This window comes from Daphnia magna, linkage group LG5 (assembly GCF_020631705.1).
Source record: "Daphnia magna isolate NIES linkage group LG5, ASM2063170v1.1, whole genome shotgun sequence".
In the NCBI taxonomy this organism is placed as follows: domain Eukaryota; kingdom Metazoa; phylum Arthropoda; class Branchiopoda; order Diplostraca; family Daphniidae; genus Daphnia; species Daphnia magna.
Genome location: NC_059186.1, coordinates 3,876,176 through 3,887,886, shown reverse-complemented (window position 1 = coordinate 3,887,886; position 11,711 = coordinate 3,876,176). Strand labels below are relative to the sequence as shown.

The 11,711-nt window shown below is 39.0% G+C and overlaps 3 long non-coding RNA genes across 4 annotated transcripts; 2 read left to right on the top strand and 1 right to left on the bottom strand.

The window, feature by feature from the left end:
- The first annotated feature begins 3,578 nt into the window (after window positions 1-3,578).
- On the top strand, window positions 3,579-5,077 carry LOC123472573. Of its 2 annotated transcripts, none has more exons than XR_006647058.1 (3): window positions 3,579-3,734; window positions 4,612-4,945; window positions 5,016-5,077. It is a non-coding gene; the product is annotated as an uncharacterized LOC123472573 (long non-coding RNA). The 2 variants fall into 2 exon arrangements; XR_006647059.1 differs by having other exon boundaries at window positions 5,010-5,069.
- Window positions 5,078-5,147: 70 nt separating this feature from the next.
- On the top strand, window positions 5,148-9,362 carry LOC123472574. The gene is made up of 2 exons (XR_006647060.1): window positions 5,148-5,490; window positions 7,859-9,362. It is a non-coding gene; the product is annotated as an uncharacterized LOC123472574 (long non-coding RNA).
- Window positions 9,363-11,019: 1,657 nt separating this feature from the next.
- Window positions 11,020-11,668, bottom strand: LOC123472572. The gene is made up of 2 exons (XR_006647057.1): window positions 11,431-11,668; window positions 11,020-11,351 (listed from the first exon to the last, which is right to left on the bottom strand). It is a non-coding gene; the product is annotated as an uncharacterized LOC123472572 (long non-coding RNA).
- Window positions 11,669-11,711: the final 43 nt, after the last annotated feature.

The following is an 11,711-nucleotide window of genomic DNA, read 5'->3' as shown; positions in this document are numbered from 1 at the left end:
ATAGTCTACTATATATGGTATAGGTACGAGGCAGCAGGAGGAAATTGGATTGCAAGTCGAAGCCAGACGGTGCGAGAAAAGAAGTTAATAGGCCAGATCCTAGAAATACGTTGCAACATGAAAGGTGATATAGACACACGATTGGAATTCTCTTTTATGTTGCTCATGTGTGTCGGTAGAGCGAGAGACACTGGCATATTATATAAAGAGAAAGACAGAGAGTGAGAGAGAGAGAAACCAAGTAGATGCTGACCAAGAGCTAACAGACAGAAAGATCTAATACTTTGGTCCACACACACACACAAAAATTCATTTTATTTTCGCTTCTCTAACTTAATTAGAGGAGTCGGCTTTCCTAATTTCACCATGTTACGAGGCTGGCAGCAGAGGAAATTCATCTGTGCTGTCTCTTCTATACCCTGTATAAAACACTGGCCTTCTCCCTCCTCCCACCACTAAATTAGTCTATACCAACCGAAAAAAAGAAAAGCTAATTTTTTTATTTTATTTGATCTTTTTGGTTGTTACGTATATAGGCGTATATAGAACTATCGAATGTCTAGTAGACAGCAGTCGCGGCTATTAATCAATCGTGCGCGCGATACAACCACATATACATAGACTATAGAAATCTCTTGGAGTGATTGCCCGAATCCTTTAGACTTGCTGTTATTCTCTCCGCCATTAGTGTTACACATATGTGATGCGCATTACGTATATACAGTCTGTGTAGCACTGGCGGAAGGGCACTGTAGTATATAGTACACCGTCATTGATAAATAATGAACCCTAATGTGTACAGAGGCGGCCGCCATAGGCGCACAATCTACTCGCAACTGCACCGTTTTTTTCTTCTTATGAATCATTCGCGTTTGTTTATACCTGAGAAAAACTGCTGCAGTCCTTACTTCCGTGCGAGCAGCGCTTGCATCAAAGTGCGTCTACATTTTTGATGAGTTTTTTTTTTCTTCAAAAGATTCTTTCCTTAAAAAACAAATAAATAAATAAAAAAAAAAGTGGAAGAATGAAAAGAAGTGCGTTTGTTTTAATAATAAAGCGAACCCTTTTCTGAGTTGGGTTCGCACTTGCTGACTGTATATTGCGTATATATAGGTGCCGTGTGAAGGGAAAAACGATTAAAAGACACAGAAACAAAAAGGGCAAAAGGTTTATCGACAGGTGAGAATTGCCTTGGCACGTACAGTAGACAGACAAACGGGAAAAAAAAAAAAACAAACAAAAAATCATTAAAAGAATTACTACGGTATCCGTGGAAAGAAACCCAAATTCTGCACGTCATCGCCAAGTAATTTCATATCAGCAAACAAGGCCAACAGTCAAGGCGTTTCTGTAACTTTTATGATGTCATTCATTCCCGGAAAAAAAAAGCAAATAACATTTTAAAAATATACATTTATTGAAATGAAAAATCTTTCCTTTTGTTCCAGTTTGGTTTGTACGGTATACCGGGAACAGGTATATATCACCACTAGATGTAGCCTTCGCATGGAAAAAATATAAAAAATAAAACAAGTTTGATATAATCTTCTCGTGTATGTTGTGTGTGTGTTTGACGTGTTTACTTTTTGCTTCTGTGGTCTACTATAAGGATATGCAACATCTTTTTACTTGTTTTTTTTCTGCTACTGGCGGCTATGACGTACATTCTAGTTTTTTTTTTTTAACCTAAACATTTTTATTGGCGGAAAAGACAGGGGATTTGTCGGGATCGGAGCTTTATTTCGTTCGGGATTGAGCAATAAGGATCGAAAAAAGAAACTAGATTTTTTTTTTTTTTCTTCAATGGCAGAGATGCTGTATGGATTTTCGCTCGAGGTCGGAGCCTTGGATCGAATGAAAAAAAAAAAAAAGGGGGGGAGAAGATTGAGGAACAGGGAAAGAACGAAAGGATGGAAGATGTGAAAACCGACGCCATGGCCACGTAAGAGACGGAATAATCCTGCATCCAGTCAGCGCGCCATACTATACATGTACACAGTAGTCTATCCTACATAGATATATAGAGCGCTGTGTGTATTGATTAGCGTTGCTGGGGGGGGGGGGTTGAAAAAACTGGTCGAATAATATATAAACCTCTATAATATACCATGCGTACGGGCTGACTACATAGACACACACAGACCATTGCAATGTACTGTAAGCAATGCAAAAGATTTCGAAAAAGAAAAAAGAAGCCTGCATTGCGGTTTGTTTTTTTATAGTTTGAGATTTTAGAATACTCTTTATTTAAAAAAAAAAAATTATTTTGTTGAAATTTTTTATTTCTTTAGTGACGATATCACCATGCGCATTGCATCACGACCCAATGTCGAGATTGCATTAGTCCGCGTCTATTGTCCAAACATATTCAACATTTAAAAAAAAGTAAATAAATACAAAAATGTGGAAAGGAAAATCGTTTCGGCAGGTCAACGGCGATGATGACCAACCGGAAAAAGACCGGTCCCGCTGCATTTCCATTTGCATACGAGGCATAACTGGTCGTAAAGAGTGCTGCGCTATTTGCGCGTCCAACGAGATTGATGAAATCGTTTTTTGAAAAGCTCGTTTTATTACAGGAGACGATAGATTGCAGGAATGCTGATTTCCAGAAGACAACAATCAGCCATCAAGGAGGTTTATATGTTGGCGTTGTAAACTTTGACATTAGATTGCGTGCGCGGCGGTGAACGTTAAAAGAGAGAGATCGACCATCTAATTGAAACGGATAGGCATTTCATTCTTCTAGTTTTGGTCGGACTATATCGGGATTCCGATTCCCTCGTGTTTGACCTTTTGCTACCCCAAATGGCAACCGCTCTCGCTTTTCCCCATGTCTCTTTAATACCTTTCCACTGGTTATGTACGTGTAGAATGTGAAGACAGAAATGTTGGCGGGTGAGAGAGAAGAAGAAGAAGAAGAAGAAGAAAAAAAATATAGAGCTTGATCAATAATACGGCGAACAGTAGTAATGGAAAAATAACTGACGTTGTTATCATTAGAGTGACGAAAAGAGAAGAATAGGCAAATCATCTGGGTTGCATTCAGCCCCTCCGTATTCGGAACGCAAAGTTTTTTTATGTATATGTAGTCCTGACGGCAGTTGCACCAGCATACAATCGGCCTCACGTCAATCAAACGTCTTCTTTTCTCCCTCACCCCTCATATACCTCATTGAAGGGATGAATAAGCACATAATACGGTGAATTTGTCGAAAAATAACGACCGTCATCATGTCAATCGGGATCAAATAGACATTTTTTGACATTGGCCCGAATTTATTTTTTTTCCAGTTGATTTGTATAAATCGGGTGGCGAAACCTTTTTCTATTACATAAAAAAAGCAAAAAGAAAATATACATACATCTGCATTAATCCAAATACAGTTGGATTTCCGAACGGTAGATGGCGGTCGCGCACACCACGCGTAGGAATTGTGGAAATGAGGGGCGTCGAATAGCCTTAAGGGTTTTGCTGCTGCTAAGGCATCGGATTTGAAGCTCGTGACTCAGTTGCTGTTAGAGTGCCCGTTAGAGAGTGAAGCGCATAGCGTCACCTCCCAAGCGACTTGTGTGTGTGTGTGTGTGTGTATATGTGTAGTAGTGTGTGTATAGTTTTTTTGATCGTGAGAAGAGAAAACTCTGTTTTTGTTCTGCCCACACATTTGCTTTACTCATCATTGAAGGCAGCCATTTCTCTTTGGCCATTCTTCATCTTGTGTCTTGTTTAAAAGGTGAACCATTGGAATTGAATGCCATTTATGTTTCATCTTTTCCCTCATTTTCTTCCATCCCCTTTTCATGTTGTGGGGGATGCGTTGTCAAAAGCCTAGAGCGTCAAGTAGGGAGGGAGGGTAGCAGCAGCAGCAGCAGCAGCAGCAGCATTCCATTGTGTGTGTGTGTGTGTATGTGTGTGTGGCAACTGTGCGTTCTCGCTCAGATTGAATTCTGGGCTTCATTTTCAGCACACCGAGTTGCAATGATTCAGTTTTCACGCAGCTGGACATGTTTCTTCTTTGTTTTTTTCTTCGATCGATTTGTGCACTATCGATTCTCCCTTTAGCCCCTCGAGCGTTGGCCTTTCTCTCCCCACCCCCTCTTCCACCACCACCACCACCACATAACAATTTTCAGTCAATTTATATATTTTTTAACGACCAGCCAACGAGAGAAACACGGTTTCCAGCTACCGGGCACGAAAAAAAAAAGAAAAGAAAAGAAAAACAAGATGGAGGTGATGGTTTTTAGTATAAGGAGGGGGGGGGGATTGAGAGGACGGGAGGAGGGCGAGTCCAGACACGACGACGATGTCAACAAAAATCTCTGAGAATAAAGCAAAAATTGTTTCAAGAGGGGGCAGCACAAAATCTTTCGTAAAAAAAAAAATGAAATACCTGTTTTTTTAGACGCCCTCTTTAAAAAGATTGTTCATATCAAATGACGTCACGAAACCTTAGCTGTTTGGTCTATTTACGGGCTAGTTGAGAAACCATAAAATCCTAAACTTAAATTTTATTTTTATCTCATCGTCACTTACGCCCACCTGCCTCCTTGTGAATTTGCCCAATCTAACCCGATTTTTCGATTTTGTTGATCAAACGACTCGATTAGATTGGTGCTGTGATGACTCGATCGCCTGGACGTAAATAAGAAAGTGCGTGCATAATGGCGAGTGCAAAACAGTTTGGAGATTCGCTATCCATCTGGCCGCTGTTGGTGTTGACGAGTCTTTGTCTCGCATCGGCCGGTCCGATCGTGAACACGTTTAACGAAGGCAATGGCGGCCACCGGCTTCAGCATCTCGTTGTCGTTAAGCACAGCGCCTTGGTCTACGTCGGCGGAGTGAACCGGCTCTATCAACTTTCGCCCGAACTTGATCGCCAGGTGACGGTGGAGACGGGACCGAGGGAAGACAGTCCAGAATGTCCGGCCGTCGATTGTCTAGGTTCGGTCCTCAAAAGGTTATTTAAGTCCTCAAAAGTTTATTTATTGTGCGATTTGCGCATCAGTTGCAGGTGTTCATCGAGGTCAGCTAAAAGCGAGGATGACTTTATCTCCGGATTGACAAACAACGTTTCAAGGAAGTAAACAGGAAATATGTTGCAATTGTAGACGTTAACATAAGGAAAAAGGTGGATATCGTAAGTGAAAAAGGGAGTAACATAAGATCATAAAATGCGGGCATGTTGAGTAAATATATTTGTAGGCCTTCGTTACATCGCTCCGGGCGGCGTAAGATTACGTCCCGTAATCAGACTTCATGTTTGTGATAAGAGGTTTTAACTTCTTCAATTGGAGGACAGCAAACACCGAAGAGGCCAAGACAGCAGCAAATGCGTAAGACGATGAGGACAAGGATGAAAATGACGGTGACGACCAAGGAGATTATGATGACCTCCCACCAGCTGGTATACCTCTCGACTCCCGCTGAAGTCAGTAGAACATGCAGAGGATGAGCATGAGGACGATGATTCGATGGAAAATCCACAGGTGATTGTTCATTCATGGCGGCTACGATGTCAGCTACAACGTTCATGTGGTTGAGTAAATTATCGTTATAAGCTGGATTGCTGCGATGGTCATAGTCGAAGGTTTTCACGTCTTCATAGCGGAAGGAATGAGCCAATGTACGCTCCGGCAGTACAATATTCGGGTCGATCATCAAGTGTTGTTGCGGAAGGCGTAAGGTTTATCGTTGAAATTGACGAAACCATTTGTCCAATAGCATGGGGAAAATTTCACTAATTCCCAGCCATCAAGATTAATGGTATAATTGTTAAATTTCGACTGTGGTCCACAAGGTGTGATCACGGTTTCAAATGTGGCGTTTACGGCTTTACACTGAATCACTACGGTGGTTTGTCCAAAAGCTTGCAATTTTGCACACCGAGGTAATTTCAATAATGAAGCGGCGAGCCAACCATTATATTGGGCGGTGATAATTGCTCGTTCATTTTTAGCTTTGCGAACATCGCACTCAATTGTCTGTAACATACGCGCTAATTCATTATCACGATCAATAGCACGATCTTGAATATATTGTTTATTGGCCAATTTATCCAAATCGGAGTCACTAGATGGTGAGGTGGTTTCCACAGAGACGCTTGGTTGGGCCTTCTCCTTGATGGACGCCGACTCGGCGGTGAGTGATAGAGATTTATCGAAGAAGGGCCACGTTACCAAAACTAAATTTGATTGGCCGACGATTTTAAAAGTCGTTGTTCGGTTGTTGCAACTTCGTTTATTGGGGTCGCAAGGTGGTTGAAGAGTCAAATGAAAATCTAGTTGACGTTCGCTGTCCAAGAGGCGGAAATATTTTTCATTAATCGTCTTCATCATAAGATTTCCGATTCCAGATTCAACTGGACGTAATTCGTGTTGAATCTTATGGGTGTATGTCGCATCCCAAATCAAAGTTAGATGGTTGTGAGACAAGGTACCAGCGGTTGCGGAAGCTTTTCCGATCGGCGTTGGAAAATCTTCATCTTCCACTTGTTGAAACAGTTGTACTTGTTCAAGCGCACAATTCAGAGTTTCCCAATCGACGGTTCGCATCCAGTAACCGTCAGATCGAGGTTCATGCGAAAATACATACAGTACCCACGCCAGGTATTGGATCACCTCGGTCCAAAAACGGCGTTTTAACCCGCGCGAGATAGGCCTAACGGTGTCTCGCGCGTGAATTTTTTTACATACTAAGATTGCTCGTACGAGGTTAATTTTTTAATCAGAAAGATAAAGAACTAGTCTTTATCTTTCTGATTTTTAATTTGTAAAAAGTATAGTTGTTATATGGGGAAAAGGATCATTTTGAAATATTGGATCCCCCCGACATGTGTTGCATTCGTTGTCCCTACCCGACACAGCAGTAGCAATAGTAACGGCATTGACGACATTACTACACACGAAACATACGGAAAACAACACAGGGAAATATAAAAATGGAAACATTCTTATGGCCAAGTATTCTACTTTATCATGTGGGTTTCTCAAAACTAAGTAAATGGGGATAATAAAAAGAGTAAATAAAAACGTAAGAGGTAAAAATTTGGGGAAAAAAGTGAAAATATTCTAATAGATTTAAAAAAAGGTAAAAGACATTCCGTCGGCTATACTTTAACGGTGACACAGCAACAGGGATAGGGGAAATAGGGCCTTTCAATTTAACAGATTTTTCTACTGGAAGGGAGGCCTATTTTGGGGCAAAATTGGTATCATTAGAAAGAAGAGAAAAAGATCTTAATTATGGAATAGAAAGACTTACGAAAATTTTACTCATATAGAAGCGCGGATAAGAAATAAGACATTGAAAAAATTTAACGGTAAATGAGCGGCACTGTCAAGGTCACGCGCAAGTCCAATACACGGGGGAAGTGCGAATGGGGGAAAAACGGAGGGGAATAAAAAGAAGATAAGACGGAATAGATTGCCGACGGCGAAAAAGGGACTTAGAATATTTTCAACGTTGGAACATTGGGAAAAGCTATAGCAAGGAAAGGAAAATAAAATATATATTTTTCGCGTTGGGTGTGGCAGCTAGCGGTGGCGCTGCTGTACGCGTAGTATAAATGGAACAATGATGCATTTGCTTCAAGAACAGAAAAATTTTTAGTTAGGAAACGAATCAAGTGAAACAGTGTGTTACTGTTTATTTTGTTTTGTTTTTTTGTTTTTTTTTGCTTGTTTGTTTTTTTTTTTGTTTATTTGGTTTTTTTGTTTTTGGTTGTTGGTTTTTTTTTGTTGGTTTATTGTTTTTTTGGTTTTTTTTTTGTTGGTGTTTTTTTCTCTTTGTTTGTTCTTTGTTTGTTTATTTTAATTTAATTTTTTATTTTCTTTATTTTTTTTTGGCTGGTTGAAGATGTGTCGAAGGAAGCATCGCATAACAACAAGTGCATAGGCGAAGACAGGTCGCCATTTTGATGAGTGTCGTTTTCTTTGTTTGTAAAGTGAAAGATAAGCGAAAAAGAAGAAAGGAAATGAAGTGAAAGAAGAATATAGGAGGCGGAATAGAAGAAGAGTTCGGGACTAAAGGATTGCTACGGTAATGCTAACATAATTTCCCTATTATTTTATGCGTATTAGTACTTTTACTCGCAGTTTAAAACTCGACCGCTAGATGACGTTGTTTTAGTTTACTTTTGACCGCTAGATGGCATGAGAATGTCAATTCTGGAAATAAATAAGTCTAACTTAGAAAATAAGAACTTATTGATTAAAAATGACAAATAACTTGATGAACTTAGTCAAGTAAGGTTTTAATTTATCCAACAGGGAGGTTTTTATTTTACGATAAGTAAAAAGTTAGTTTGTCAGAGATGGAATGACTTGCTTGGATATACACATAGATTGTACCCCACGCAAAGATAGTACTCAGGTTCAAATCCCGGGGAAGCTTGTAAAAGGGAACAAATGTGCGTCGGCACCAGTATACGGAAGGCGGGTCACATCGTGGCCTCTCCACCCCCTTCTTGTATATTGAGGTCTCGCGCTCCTCTCAGTATTCAATTCGTTGGCCGTATAGCTCTTGTGGTGGAGAGAGTTGGTCTTCAGAAGTAACTACTGACGATGGAGATTTGTTCCTTTCAGCTAGGGGAGAGTCTGGCGCTGGACTCAATCCGTGTACGAACGGCTTTTGCATTTTTTCAAAATTTTCAAGTAATTTTTCCGCAATGTAATTATATATTTAATTCCAATTCTAATCGAATTTTAAAAAATTATCATATTATCATTTATCTTATTCCTTAGAAACATATATAATTATATGTTTTTAAAGAACCTAACCTGTTTTTGAGACTATTTGAACTAATGATTTGACTTATACTGATTGTTTGAATTATATCTTTTTTTGTCTATATTATATATATTTTTTTCTTTCTATTCCGATTCTTCCTATCCCATATGTTTTTTTCTTTCTTTTTTGTTTAATTACTTAATCTATTTGGAGACTATTCTTATTGTTACTTCTGCCGTTTTATTTATTAAAAACACTACTGAGGCTACAATTTTGGAGAATGCGAATAAGCAAGGAGAAGAAGAAGGATAGAAAAGTGATAGACGAATAACAGAATAAAGAAGAATTTCAAGAGACTAGAAAGAGAGAAATAGAGGAAAGAAATTTTCCTACGAACGATAAAAAAAAAAAAAATGATATGTCAAACCCCCTTGTATCATATCTTTTTAATCAAAAATTATGTTATAAAAAAAAAGTATTTGCGCTACAGTTCGGGATGACTCAATGTTGGATTTTCTTCAAATACGTAATTGACGTGTTCCATTCCTTTTAGACAAAGTTGTCCGGTTGGGATTGCAATTGGTAATTACAACCAATAATTACAACCAAAATAAATGTTATATTACAGAAATCATTCGAGTAATAAAAAAATTGACAGGGGGAAAACCGTTACACACCTGCGTCTGGTCGGTATTGGGAACCCGATTTTTTCGTCTGGTATGTGCGGTTAGGTATAACTTTTCACGCTCTTTTTTTTAGTGAAAATCTTATCTGACTTCGTTAACGGGAAGTGGTGTTTTTCCAAGCGGGCAAAAGCCCGTCTTGGCGCAACTGCGCCCTCTTGATTCTCTGACTTTTCTTGCCTATTTTGCATTTTGTTTGGAGACCTTACGGTACTCCTCTATAATTCAGGTGAGATACAGATAGAGCTTGTTATTACCAATTTCAAATAACAATAGGGCGAGATAGCCAACAATCAGAAGGGGAAAGTTAGAGAGACGCGATTGTGTTTTTTTTTTTGCTGTGTGAGAGGCGATTACTTTACCAGAAAATTAAGAAAGAGAGAAAGAACGGTGGCTATTAGCTGTGTGCGGTAGTTAACACGCGACTTTAGCGTGGTTAATGGCCGCCCTCTTTACTTAATAGTTCAAAGAGATTTTTTTTTTTCAAGGATTGTTACTTCCCTCGTTTGAGGGGCCTTTCTTAGCAATGGCCCCAAACAGCCTAACAATTACAATTTTTGAATGTGATGGATAGGAAGGACACAGTACTTCACTGGCTTAAATTAACTTTTTAGGTTTCGAAGGACCATGTTAACTTTGTACACTCTCAATTTTTGATTTCTACCTTTTTCCTACTTTTCGGCCACCATGCGTAGTAGAACGAAAAAGGTAGAGAAATGGTAGAAAATTTTGTTTACTTTTAGCTAGTAGGGGAATGGAAGATGACCTACCATATGGTAGACAAATGCGTGTCTACCATAAAGTAAGAAAGAGCAGACGAAAACGCAAAATCACAACAAAAATGGAGGGGCGATTCCCAAGTAAATATGCACTTTTCGTTGGAATATAACAAAACAAAACTTGGGAAGCAAACAAACTTTCTTCTGATGACTTACAGGTTAATTTTACTTCTCCTTTTTTAATTTGTTATATTTTTTTTGATTTTATACAACTATTTCCACTTTAGCTTTTTAATTTTGTTTTTGAACATTAACATTTCCTTTGTTATTTTGAAATATTTGGGTTAAATTAGCGATTAAAAATGAAAAAGATAGAAATTATAGTTTAAAATTAATATATAATTATTAAAAGTATGATTTTATTATTAACAAATACTCAAATGTCTTAAATGTAAACATACTTTAGTTTTCAGTCAGAATTTTTTCTAAGTTCTTAACTGAATCCTCGAAATAGTCAGGAAAATGTTTCAATATTAATATGTTAAAATAGCTGAGTGGTTAAGGCGCTTAACTGCAAACATCAGTAATATGTCTTTCCATGTTCGATCCCCGCCGAAGTCTTTTCTTTTTTTCCGTTTTTGTCAATGGTAGACTAGTCTACCATTGCAAATGGTAGGCAGATGGTAGAGGATCTACTTTACCCTACTTTTTAAAAATCGACGGTTTTCCGTCCAAATGGTAGCAGTTTCTACCAAAAAGTAGCATGTTTCATTTCGCTACCAAATGGTAGCCAAAAGCAGTGAAAAAGTAGGAATCAGAAATTGGTGGCGTGTCGTACCGTACTTACAGTTTAGGTTGAGTAATTAAATTGACACTAAGAACTGTGTCTGTTCCAAGCGTCTATTCGTTTTACATTGATAGACTTACAGTCACTTAGTGGGGGTGTAACAATTAAAGGTGGGGAAACAATGGGGGTTTGGGGCCACTTGTCGGGGGCCCCTTAGACAATAGTCGTGCAAATGCGCGGGTGCAGTCATCCGGTGGCCGGATCGGTTTGTCGTCGTCTGTTGGGCGATTACATTCCCAACACACACCATGTCACCATCCTCACCATCCGTGTTGGATTAAATGGTAGATGTAAATTAGGAAAAACGCGAATGTCATTCCAGCAGTCAAGATCAAAAAGGATGAATAGCTTGACGCCCTCATCCAGGAAGACTGAAAGATAACCAAAAACAAAAGCAGAAATGAGGGTTACAATTTTAGTTGGTACTTCCTAACAACCTGATTTACTCACCGTATTACTTTTCATATCTACAAAAAATTACGTTACAATATTTCAAAAACAATCAACGATCCTCAAAATGAGATCGCAATCTAAATTATTCGTCACGCAGTCAAACACGTTTAAAAGAAAAAATGGAATGCACGAGTATCGTTTAAGCAAACCTTGGTGACCAAAGCAACAACCCGAATGAAACTGAAACGTCGGCTATAGCAGATTTTTTACGTCCATAGTATAGACCACTTTCTCGCGGGTGCTTCTACCGCTAGTCAGCAACTGGAACGAAGCACAAC